A 13205-nucleotide genomic window follows, 5' to 3' on the forward strand; every position below is an offset into this window, starting at 1 on the left:
GGGGGGCGAGCAGAGGGATAGTTAAATGCATATTATTGCTCTAAAAAGACAGATAGATTACACTCATTGTTTAAGCCTCGGGGTTGCATACTATTTAAAGTAAAGATCCACATTTTCTCTTTTTGGTAGAGTATCCGGTCGAAGTCCCCCCTACGAGGTGGTAGGTTAAGTCTATAAATGCCTTTGCATTTAAGGCCCCTCGGTTCCCCTCCATGTATTTTCAAAATGTGTAGGGATAGGGGGCGTCATCTTTGTTGATGATGCTCTGTACATGTTCGCCTATCCTAATTTTAAGCTGCCTCTTGATTTTTCCCACATATATCAATCCACATGGACAGGTAAGCATGTAGATGACACGCGTCGTTAGGCAGTTTTTGAAGTTGTTAATTTTAAATTGTTTAGTACCATCAGAATTGGCGAACGTGTCTGTTTTTTCCACATATTTACAGATGTGGCATCTGCCACATGGGTACATGCCCTTAAGTGGGGGAAGGCTGGTAAGCTAGTCCCGTCTCTCCGGTCTACGGTATTCAGAGTGGACCAAACTGTCCCTAAGGTTGGTAGCTCTCCTTGCTGTAAGTGGGGGCCGGTCTCCTACTATATTCCCAAGAATGGGGGCCTCTGCTAAGATATGCCAGTGACGGCTAAGTACATTTCTAGTCTGTTTCCATTGTGCCCCAAACTTAGTAATAATCCTAATCGGGGCACAACTGGAACTGACTGGCTGTCTCTCCTTTGTAGTGTCAGCAAGGAGAGATAACCTATCTGTTTGCAGGGCCCTTTTCTTAGCCTTTCTGATAAATTGATGGGAATAACCCCGGTCCCGGAATCTCCTATAGAGTTCATGTAGTTCGGTTTTAAACTCTGGTTCCTCTGAACAGTTTCTCCTAGAATGGAGGAACTGCCCTACGGGGATTCCCTGTATCAGTGATCTAGGATGGTGACTCGAAGCCAATAATAGGGTGTTTGCTGCTGTCTCTTTTCTAAATGTTTTTGTGGAGAGTCTACCCTCCTTAATCTGGATAGTGAAATCCAAGAAGGGCAGATTGGCCAAGTCGAAGGAAAAGGTCAGTTTGATGTTCCTGTCATTGTTATTGAGTCCCTCTATAAAGGAAGACAATTCAAGGGGTGTGCCCCCCCATATCATGATCAAGTCATCAATGTACCTCAGCCACAGTAGACAGTGGCTGAGGTACAGTGACGAGGGGTATACACATTCCATTTCCCACAGTCCCTGGTGCAAACATGCATAGGCTGGGGCCCAGGGGGCTCCCATCGAGGTACCCCTGATTTGCCGGTAGTATTGGCCAAGGAATTGAAAGCAGTTGTGTTCCAACAGAAATTGCAATAAATCCACAATAAACTCGTTTTGTGTGGCTAGCAGAGGGAACTTATAATCCAAAAAGTGATGTACTGCTCTCAGCCCCCAGTTGTGTGGAATCGACGTATAAAGTGACTCAACATCGATTCCCACCAGGATGGCCTCAGGTTGCACTTGTACCCCATCTATTTTCCTGAGTACATCACGTGTGTCTTGTACAAATGAGGGGAGTTCACATACTAGATCTTTAATCAGTGCTTTAACGAATTTACCAACCCTCTCTAGTGGGCCCTTAATTGCTGATACAATTGGCCTCCCCGGGGGGTTTTGTGACTGACTTGTGAAGCTTGGGTATGAATAAAAAAGTTGGGATGTTAAATTCGTTGACACAGAGATATTTACATTCCTTGTTTGTGATGAGGCATTCCTCTAGGGCCATATTGAGTTTAAAGTTAAGTGTGGCCACAATCTTGGGGAAGGGGTTCGAAGGAAGTCTCAGATATGTAGTTTCATCTTGGAGGAGACGCATAGTTTCTCCTTCATACATGCTCTGCGAGAGTAGAACCGTATTGCCCCTTTGTCGCTACTTTTTATTATGATGTCCTTAGCTTCTTGAAATTCCTTAAGTGCCTTCCTCTCTGCTTTTGTGAGGTTATCTGGTCCTTTATATTTCCCGTCAATCCTGGACAGGTCTTTGACCTGTTCCAGAAATAAGTGGATCTGTTTATGTTTTGAGAGTGGGCGCATTTTAAGGGACCTAATAGTCAAATTCGATGGGCGGGGCGATTTGGATAGGGGGCTATTGATTTCGGTCTCAGAGTCAAAGTCTTGGTTCTCTTCAAGCAGTGCCACTAGTGCTTCCAGAGATTCACGTTCCTCTTTAGTTTGTTCGTCTGTTTTTGTCATGTATTGCCATTCTGAGTGCCAGTATCTAAAGATAACCTTCCGCAAAAAGAGGCTAATGTCTTCGTATACCTCAAATTCACTCATAGTGGCCGTGGGTGAAAAAGACAGCCCCTTCTGTAGCAGGGATATATGGTGCTCATTCAAAGGAAAATCAGATAAATTAAACACTTTTTTGTCTAGATGTATCTTGTCAGTGCTGCAGTTATTACTCATATCTGCTGTATCTACTAGGTTCTCCGTGACCCTGATCTGAGTTCCCTTTGGTTTCCTTTTACGTCTCTCTCTCTTCCTTGGCCTCCGATGTTGGACTGAGGGGGAAATCTGCCGGTGGATGGCGTTTTTGGTTGGCCCTTTCTGGCACTCAGATTGTCTGTTGTATCCCCCTCTGGTTCTAAAAAAGCAACTGCTTTTTCCTGATATCCTAGTTCACTGTCTGTGGATGATTGTCTAGAATGGGTCATTTTAGATCTATTTCTCCTGTTTCCCCTACGTGACCTACTTCTACCTCTGGGTATAGTTGGATCAAAAATATCCCCGTTTTCCAAGTCTCGTAGATCTTGTTTGAATTTCTCTTGTTTTGTTGATTTTAGAGTTTTCTGTGTTTTTTCAACTTCTTTTTTAAGTAATTCATTGCTTTTGATAAACATAGGGTCCAACTTATATGGTTCCAGTAGCTGAACACTGTTATCTATTTCTTTCTTGATTTCATCTAGTTGTATCTGTTCCTCCTCAACTATCATATGTAGTATGGCTAATCCACGTTCCAGGCAGCTTTGTTTCCAGCGTTCAAGGAATCGTGGTGTGTGTAGATGTCCTGCTGGTGTAACCTTCTCCTTTAGACCCCTCAGGATAATCTTGTGCTCGATATGCGATTTTAGTGATGAGATGTCCCATTTTCTATTAAGAAATTTTATAGTACGTTTTTTGTGATTTTTTTAATAATTTTTTTAGGGTATCGTCTCCACTATTGCATATAGCAGTCGAGTCACAGGAGAATGCCCATTCAATCTCAAGGGCTATCTCTTCATCCAGGAGATAGGCCATCTTGAGATACTGGATGTATGTTTAGAGATCACCTGTTAGATGGGTATTAATCAAAAAATCAAATATATATTAATCTCTGCCCAAATCGAATAGCTGGAAAAGCAATCTTTTCCATTTACATTTACTCACTAGGGTTTAAAGGACGGTGTTCTTACAACCCAATCCGAGGATCAGTTCCAGTCTGCCTTTGTATGTGTGTTAGTGAGGGATATAAATGGTATGATCTAGGAATGGTGGCCACCCGTGTCTTATCTAGACGTTAAGTCTTTTTAACTATGTGTTGGAGATAGTTGTAGCTTTTTTTCACTATTTTGGTAATTGTTAAATACGTTTTGGATAATCAATAAATGATAAGTAGCATTTTCACCGGCTTGTCCTCTTTGAAGAATTGCTTTGGGCTTTTCTCATTTTTTACTATATCCTTCTACTGACCACATATATTGACTGAACAAAGGGAAACCACAATGCTGTTCAAGTTAGAGACAATACTTTTTATTTTGAACACACCAACACTAATAAGACAAAACATATAAAGCATGAACCAATAAGCATGCCAGTGAAAGCACACATGCATATGTGCACAAATGTTGAGACAATCGGTGGTCAATGAAGTGGGATTTAATAGCTTCCCAGTGGCCAGAATTAGGTGGTGACTAATTGCCAAGGTCTGCTGGCTTGTGGTGGACATGGAAATTGCAGTATTCAGGTACAGGAACTATAACACCCAAAGGTATTTTGCAGGGGTATCAGCTCTGCAGGTTTCTGACTAAATGTTTGCGTAATGTTTATCAATCTGTAAAGAACAGATACTTACTTTTGGCTCTTGGTACCATCTCAGAGTTTTTCTTGGATGAGTGGTCCATTATATATTTTCAGCACCTCACAAAAGATGTCCTTGTTGGTATTAGTCCAAGTTCTGACATAACAGTAGAGTTGTCTCATCTTGTCCAGGGATGTCTGCATACTGTACACATTGTCATACTGTTCATCTGTCAACAGACCATTCTGCAGTAGATCATCCAGGATGGACTCTACCATGGGGACCCGGCTTATCAGAGCTGCCCGGTGTCTATCAATGAAGTGCTCTCTGTCCTGGTCTGTGAAAAGGAAAAATCATTATCAAGTTCACATTTTGTGATCCCTCTCACATACATCCTGAGCTAGGAATTAGTAGGGAACAGATAGGACTTTTGCCAGGCTTTTATTTTATTATGGAAAGATTTCCCACTTTCTGTTCTTGTGACAATGTTATCACCGACAGAGCCATACCAGGAGATAGATGCCACCTGAGAAGGCCATTTATGGTGTACCCTACCTCCCATCCCCCAAACAACCCCAGCCAACTCCCACCCACTCCCGATCTCCCCCTTGTTACCACCCCCAGAAAGGCCCCCCTTTCTGTCAGCAGTACCTGTACTGGGTGGGCTTCACAGACCTCTAAAACATAATTTAAACTTGATCACTTACATTATCTGGAAGTTGACTTTCATAACAAAGCCGCCATTACATGTTTCAAATCTATCCGACGGACTCGAGTCCGGTCGAAAAGTCCGCTCGTCTGTATGCGAGTTCGACGGACAAAAAGCCACGTTAGGGCAGCTATTGGCTACTGGCTATGAACTTCCTTATTTTAGTCCGGTCGTACGTCATCATGTACGAATTCGACTGACTTTGGTTGATTGTGTGTAGGCAAGTCCGTTCGTTCAGAAAGTCCATCGTAAAGTCCATCGAAAAGTCCGCCGGGCAAAGTCTGCCGTAAAGTCCGCTCGTGTGTACATAAGTCTAATGCCCCGTACACACGGTCGGACATTGATCGGACATTCCGACAACAAAATCCATGGATTTTTTCCGACGGATGTTGGATCAAACTTGTCTTGCATACACACGGTCACACAAAGTTGTCGGAAAATCTGATCATTCTGAACGCGGTGACGTAAAACACGTACGTCGGGACTATAAACGGGGCAGTAGCCAATAGCTTTCATCTCTTTATTTATTCTGAGCATGCGTGGCACTTTGTGCGTCGGATTTGTGTACACACGATCGGAAATTCCGACAACGGATTTTGTTGTCAGAAAATTTTATATCCTGCTCTCAAACTTTGTGTGTCGGAAAATCCGATGGAAAATGTGTGATGGAGCCTACACACGGTTGAAATTTTTGACAACAAGGTCCTATCACACATTTTCCGTGGGAAAATCCGACCGTGTGTACGGGGCATAAGCGTTGTGGCAATTGTAATGAAAAACTCCCTCCAGACCACGCTAAACCCTTTTGCTTCAGATGCATTTATAGGTTAGCAGGGAAAGAGTCTGCGCAGGCTATGGAGGAATGCCGGGTGCTTCAGGCTGAGATGCTGGCGACCCTCCAGTCATTCAAAGCCTCTGTGGAGAAGCGATATACTGAGGGGTCTCGGGCCAAAGACAGGATGGTCTCCTCAAAGCTATCTATACCTCTGAGGGTATTCAGCTGCCAGCGACTCAGGTCTCGGCATAAGATAAACTGTACAGGGGACTCAGAAAACCTCAGGCCAAGTCTTTCCCAGTGCACCAGTCTCTTAAGGAAATTAAAACTGAAAGCCTGGAAGCGTAGATGTCCTTTTAAGGCAGAGGAGGAAGAAAAATTATTTAAGATTCCACTTTGGATGCTTCTTTAGCGCAAGTATCCAAACGTTCGGATCTCTCCTTTGAGGATTACAGAAACATCCAGGATCAGATGGATAAAAGGTCAGAAATCTTGTTACGCAGAGCATGATGCCAACGCTGCAGCTATGGGTCCAGCAGTGACTTCCGCTTGTGTCGCCAGGAACGCGGATGCATGGGTTGGTAGGTTATTGGACCATGTGAAAATAAATCTAAGGAAGTGTCGGATTCATTGGAAGTTATTGGTAAGGCAGAAGCCTACCTGGTAGATGCTGCGGTAGAATCAGTTAGAACAACTGCCAAATCGGCAGCTCTTCTAAACTCCACTAGAAGAGCTCTTTGGGTAAAAATCTGCATGGAGATTTTACTTCTAAATCGCATCTTTGCGGGATACCCTTTGAGGGCTCCTTGCTCTTCGGTGCAGGCTTAGAACAAGTCCTATCCCGATCTTCGGATAAAGGCAAAAAATTCCCAACAAAACCCAAAAGGGAAGGGGGAAATGTTTTTTTTGAGGCCCTCAGTCAAGACAAGACCGCTTCAAAGGCAAGCGGGGGGCCTAGGAAGAAGTGGGGGTTTGGTAAGGGCAAGGGAAAAGGTGGTATCCTTTTTTACAGGCCCGTATCCTCTAACAAGGAGTCCAAATGACGCCAACATAAAGGTTGGTGGAAGGCTCTTGTGGTTCCTCCCCCAATGGGAAGGCATCACGCAGAGTCCTTACATTCTAAGTCTTGTAAAGGAGGGTTACAGACTGGAATTTCTATCCACCCCTCCTCCAAACTTTATCCTCACCCATCTCCCCAGGGACCCACTAAAGGCAAAGGGCCTTTTGGAGAGTATCAGGATTCTGGCAGAACAGGAAGTCATTACCCCTGTTCCTGCGGGTCAGATTGGCCGGGGGTTTTATTCCCACATGTTTGTGGTACTGAAACCCTCGGGCAAATTTTGACCAATTCTAAGTCTAAGGAAGCTGAACCGGTACTTGTTGTACAAAAAGTTCCGGATGGAGAGCATTTACATAGTCAGAAGGCACCTCCAAGAAGATGTCTTCATGATCTCAATAGACCTAAAAGATGCTTATTTGCATGTTCCCATTGCATTGAAACATCAGAAATTCGTGGTTCAGACAGACCAAGGTGTCCAACACTGGCAGTTTAGGGCACTCCCCTTCGGCTTAGCAGCCAGCCCAAGGATATTTACAAAGGTCCTCGCTGAAGTGGTGTAGTGTCTACACCTACAAGGGATAGCCTTGATCCTGTACCTGGACGACATGCTAATTTACTGCCCAACCCAAGAACACATCCAGTCCGACCGAGACAGGGTGCTGTCAACTCTCAAGACCATGGGTTGGTTGGTCAGCCAGGAGAAGTTCTCGGATAGACTCTGTGACCCAGAGAATCTTTCTTTCCCAAGAAAAGATTACAAAAGTGCAGAGGGCCGTGTCCACTCTTCTAGAGAGAGGGGAGGCCTCTTTGAGGACCGTTATGAGTATTCTGGGGCTGATGTCATCTTGCATCCCTGCGGTCCACTGGGCCCAGTTCCACTCTCGGGGGCTCCAGGGATTCCTTCTTTCCTCTTGGGATGGGAGAAGGGAGTCCCTGGACATAAAGGTATCCCTCTCAAGGGAGGTAAAAAAACTCCCTAGACTGGTGGCTCAACCCATCCAACCTGTCGGGAGGTCAGACCTGGAACCAACAGTACCCGCTGAATGTAACTACGGATGCAAGTGCCTGGGGCTGGGGAGCTCATCTAGGAGATCTTTTCGCTCAGGGCCCTTGGAACCGGGAGCACACCTCGGCTTCCTCCAACTTCAGAGAGCTGCTAGCGGTCGGAAAAGCATTAAGCTTTTTCAGAGATCAAATGCGGGGTCAAGAAGTACAAATCTTCTCAGACAACGCAGTAGCCATGTCCTATCTAAATCACCAGGGGGAATTAGGTCCAGCAAGTTAATGAGGCTGACCCAGGAAATCCTGGGAGAAGCAGAGGAAACAGTTCTCTCAATCTCAGCAGTCCACATAAGAGGGTCCCTAAATGTGTGGGCAGTTTTTCTCAGCAACCCATTCATTGGGGGAGTGGGGGCTGAGCAACAAGGTATTCTCTCTAGTTTGCCAAAGCTTTGGCAAGTCAGAGATAGACTTGTTTGCCTCCAAGAAGAACAGGAAGGTACACAAGTTCTTCTCCCTGGCCAGGGGACATGGCTCCTGGGGAGTAGATGCACTAGCTCAAAGCTGGGATTTTGCCCTAGCATATGCGTTTCCTCCCCTGGTGCTTATTCCCCGGGTTCTACAGAAACTATCCCGGTCAGTGCCTTATTCTAATTGCGCCCTGGTGGCCGAGACGGGCATGGTTCCCCACCCTGAAGAGTTGGTTGGTGGCTCCCCAATTCCATCTCCCCTACAGTCGCGGTCTCCTCCACCAGGGACCAGTTTTACACCCAGATCCCGGCTTTCTTTCCCTGATGGCCTGGTGTTTGAAAGGGAGATCCTAAAACGTAAGGGCTGTTCTGAAAAAGTGATTGATACACTTTCGTCAAGCAGAAAGCCTATTACTAGACAGATTTACGCTAAGGCCTGGATGGTCTTCTCTCGCTGGGCTCAGTCTAGAGACGGCTCTCTTCAAATAATCCCAGCGTAGAAACAGCAAGAATCGCGCTAATCTAAAAAGTAAAGTTAGTGAATAAATAAAGTTTGTGGCAAAATAAATAATGAGTGAGCCTAATCGCAAATGCGAAATAGACTGAATACAATAAATTGAATTATAATCTCAATGTATGGTGGCATCTAATATTAACCACCCGTGCAAAATAATTGTCCACATGAAACCAGTCTTGATCCACTCTGTGAAAATGTGATCCACCATCGAGAATAGAAGGGGTTACTTCTTACCAAAAGGCCATGATCCCCCACCACAGAGGATCATAGCTAGCAAAACAGCTGAAACTTTAACCTAGCATCAATACTGATCTGCTAGGTCTTCATATCATCGCATGGTATAGACCGACTCATGAGAGAAGTATACCATGTAACAAAGATATAAAACTCCGATAGTGTAATGCCCCGTACACACGGTCGGATTTTCCGATGGACAATGTCCGATCGGAGCGTGTTGTCGGAAATTCCGACCGTGTGTGGGCGCCATCGGACATTTTCCATCGGATTTTCCGACACACAAAGTTGGACAGCAGGAGATAAAATTTTCCGACAACAAAATCCGATCGCATCAATTCCGACCGTGTGTGGCCTGTTCCGACGCACAAAGTGCCACGCATGCTCAGAAGAAATTCCGACACGGGACAGCTCGTTCTGGTAAACTTAGCGTTCGTAATGGATAAAGCACTTTCGTCACGCTGCAATGTTCAAAATGGTTTAATACAGCGCACTCTCTTCTTCTTTATAATGTGACAAGAATTAAGTCGTTTTGATGCTCATATTCACACACACTTCTCACAAAGTTTTTTCGTTACTATTTATCGGGATTCCCTCAATATATTTTGATTTCTCACATCTGACAACATCTATTTTTTTTTTTTTGTTTTTTTACTTTAATGTAGAATCTTTTTTTGTGTTTCTCTTTTTATTTTTATTTTTTTGGTGATTTTGATTTGTACTCCCGAAAATGTTTGTGTGTTTTTTGTGACAAGTTCCCACAACACCATTGATATGTTGTTCTATTTAATCTGCAGGAGATTGTTTGGTGTTGTTGACCCTTGTTAATTTCACATTGTACTTTAGAAATGTACCTGAATCGTCACCAACAAACTGTCCTTTTTGGATGAAAACACACACAGGAGAGTAGAATTTACCGAAAAATATTTTATTAAGGGGTCACAACTATAAACAAAGAGGGAGGCAAAGCTGAAGAAACTGCAGAAGTGGGTGAAGCCTTGGACTCCAAGGGCAGACATCAATTATTTAAAAGCAAAATTGGTGGCCTGAGGAGTCCATATCTAAGGGAGGGCAGTCTGGTCCAGAAGTCCCAGAGATCTGGAAAGCAGCAGATGACATCTGTGTCCCCAGGCTGTGGTCATACAAGAGACTGCATCTTCTGTCAGACCAGACTGAACCCAGGGCCATCACTCTTTGGTCTTCCTTCCACGCTTCCTTCCAGCCTTTGGCTGTGGTGGTGGAGTTGTGGCAGCAGGAGGAGGAGGAGGAGGAGGATGATGGTCCCTCTCCATGACATCCGTCTTGTGTGTCAGTTCCCCACTCTCCCCCTTACGTAGGACTTTATAAATCAGGTCCTCAGAAATCTTGCGTTGGCCCTCCTGCATGCCCTGCAATTTTGTGGCAGCCATGCAGGCAAAGGCCTCTTCAGGACTGGGGAAGGCTCTGAGGGACGCCGAAGCCTCCTGGATCAGCCTGTACGCTGAATCCTGCACAGGACTGGGAGTGGCCTTCCTGGCCCTTTTATATGGCAGGCGGAGGGGAGGGACCTGAGACTCAGTCAGGCTGCGACTTGTCCCTGGCTTCTCTTGGCTGACACTTAGCCCCGCCTCCTCCTGGCTGCCACTAATCCCCGCCTCCTCCTGGCTGACACTAATAATCCCCGCCTCCTCCTGACTGCCACATTCCACAGCCTCCTCCTGGCTGAGGTCTTCCTGTGTATGAAAAAGGGACATAGTTTTAGTATTGTTTTCATCAATCACACACAATTTTCACCTCCTGACTGCTGCAAATTGAATGTTAACAAATATAACAGACTATCCTTCTGAGCCCAGCATTTTGCATTCTTGTCCCAATTTTGGGTGCCCACTACTGTCTATTGATATGTAAAACACTTTTTTCAATCAGCAATTAGTGATCAATAATAACATCTAGTAAACATCATTTCTTTATTGCCCAGAAATCTGTAGAAGAATGCTATACCTGACTCAAGCTGGGCTCCTCCACTTCTTCCTGGCTGGAAGGCCCAGGTTGGACATCAGAAGCCTCAGCTGGGATGGAAGGAAGAGTGGAAGGAAGAGTAGAGAGGGATTCCCTGACTTCAGTGTGGTCTGACAGAAATCGCAGTCTCTCATAGTACCACAGCCTGGGGACATAAATGTCATCTGCTGCAGCTCCTGATCTCTGGGAATCCGTGACCTTCTTGCGCTCCCTAAGATAAGTGCTCCTCAGGCCACCAATTTTAGCTTTCAAATAAGGGATGGTTGCTGTGGGGACCACCGGCTTCACCAACTCCAGCAGTTTCTCCAGCGCTGTCTGCCTCTTCTGTTTGTGGTTATAGTGGGGGTGTCTGACCTGCCACAGACAGGGCAGCTCCCTGTACTTGTCAATAAACAGGGGCAGGAAATTGTGGTCGTTGAACCCATCCATTTTCTCTGCAAGACACAACACAAGACAAACCCTAAGGTCAGGCCAAACTCCCCTAATCTTGTTACAATATAGGCTTCAATTTCGAAGCAGTATAGGCCCAAGTTTAGATCCTACCTTCGTTAGCACGATCGGCGTCTCCGATGCTCCTTCCTCCGCTCACAGATCGTACGTAAGACGCGCGCGTTACGATTTATACACACTGCGCATGCGTATAACTCTGCCCGCCCCTGACGGTCTTTCTATTCTATTCCCCGCCCCTTTTCGTTCGGCGCAGTGGAGGAAGAGCACATGGCGGATAGACAGCAGGATCGTGCTAAGTACAGCAACGAGGAGGAGGGGGAGGAAAGGCCGGAGCCTGAAATGTCCCAATCCAGAAGGAGATTAAAGGACTCAAATATGTCCTTTGGGGAGATGTTGGAAATGGTGGACATCCTGAAGAAGGCCGACTATGATGGAAAGTATGGGCCTTACCCCAACCCCAATGTCCGAAAGGCCAAGATCATGGCGAAAGTGGTCAGGAGTCTGCACCGGAAATTCAGGGTACGACGATCGAAAGATCAGCTCAGGAAGCGGTGGTCGGACCTGAAATTACGAGAACATGAGCAGTACAGAAAAATCCGGAGAGTGCTGCAAAAAAGTAAGTAGTTGTGCTGTGTTCCTATTCTTTATGTTTATGACGTTCGTGCTGCTCCATGTGCTTTTAGGAACTGTTGTACAGTTTAAAATGGCAACTTTCATGTTCATGGGCACATTATTCGTTCGGATCACACATTTTTAAATACCATTGTTTAGGCCATATGCATTTGGCCACCATTTTGAGGCCCTATACTTGTCTTCAAAGAATTTGGTTGTGTAGATGGCTTTGTTACTAGAATGAAATGCAAACTAGATTCTGTGTAAGGAGAGGACACTGAGCAGCTGTTTTCACATCTGGACACTGGAGCACTAGTGTGGGACACAAGAACACCATTTTTATTAGGGGGGCCACACAGGTGCTCCAGTGTATACTATAGGGGGGTCTCCATCTGTGAAGCTTGTACCAAACAGGTAAAGTATTGCAGCTTGACAAAGGACACTAAAAAAGCTACATGTTGGAACTCTGCTAAAATAGACAATTGTACCCCACTTCCAAGCAATGTTTCATCTTTAGAGTTCTGCCATCAAATATCTGTGTGCTAATTATACCATTTTTGTTTTACATAGGGGAGAAAAGACTCGGAGGACACCCCTCATCCGATGAGACCAGAGACCCCCCCCCTCTGGAAGAAGGGGAAATCCCCCCAACACAAGATGAGCAGGAGAAAGAAGACGTGGTGGAAGTAGTTACCACAACAGGTGAGTGTCTGCGACCACAGGCTCAGATAAGAGATGGATGGCGGCATTTTTTTTAGACCTAATTTATTTTGGGTTTTTCTTTCTTTTTAGGTGATCGTGAGGTTGTGGATGAAGATCCTTTCACATCAGAAAGTGCCCAGATCCTGATCGGGGAGATCATGGGGTGTAATTTACAATTGGAAAACATCCAGCAAAACATCAATGATGTTATTCCAAAATATAAAAACATCATTGATGTTTTGGGGCGAGTTTAAAGCCCCTCCAAATCACTTTCTTCTTTTGTCTGCTACAATGTGCTAAATGTTTTTGTGATTTTTCCCAAAGCCAAATTTGGAGGATGCACACAGTGTGCCAACATGTGCTATCTGCCATCACGGGAGATCAATGGACGTGTTTTGGGGGTGCAACCCCTTCCTCAATAATAAAGTAGCGGTGAGGAAGGGCTTTCTCCCCCAAAACACGTCCCTTGATCCCCCGTGATGGCAGGTCGCACATGTTGACATTGGGAAATTTGTGTGCATCTTCCAAATTTGGCTTTTCCAGGGGTGATTTCAACCCATCTGAACGCAATATCAAACACAGTTCCTAAATACTCATGTCTGATATTGCCTTCCAGTTCTACCAAATGTGAACTTTGTAAGATCAAGA

This window comes from Aquarana catesbeiana, linkage group LG06 (genome assembly GCF_042186555.1).
Source record: "Aquarana catesbeiana isolate 2022-GZ linkage group LG06, ASM4218655v1, whole genome shotgun sequence".
Classification (NCBI taxonomy): Eukaryota; Metazoa; Chordata; class Amphibia; order Anura; family Ranidae; genus Aquarana; species Aquarana catesbeiana.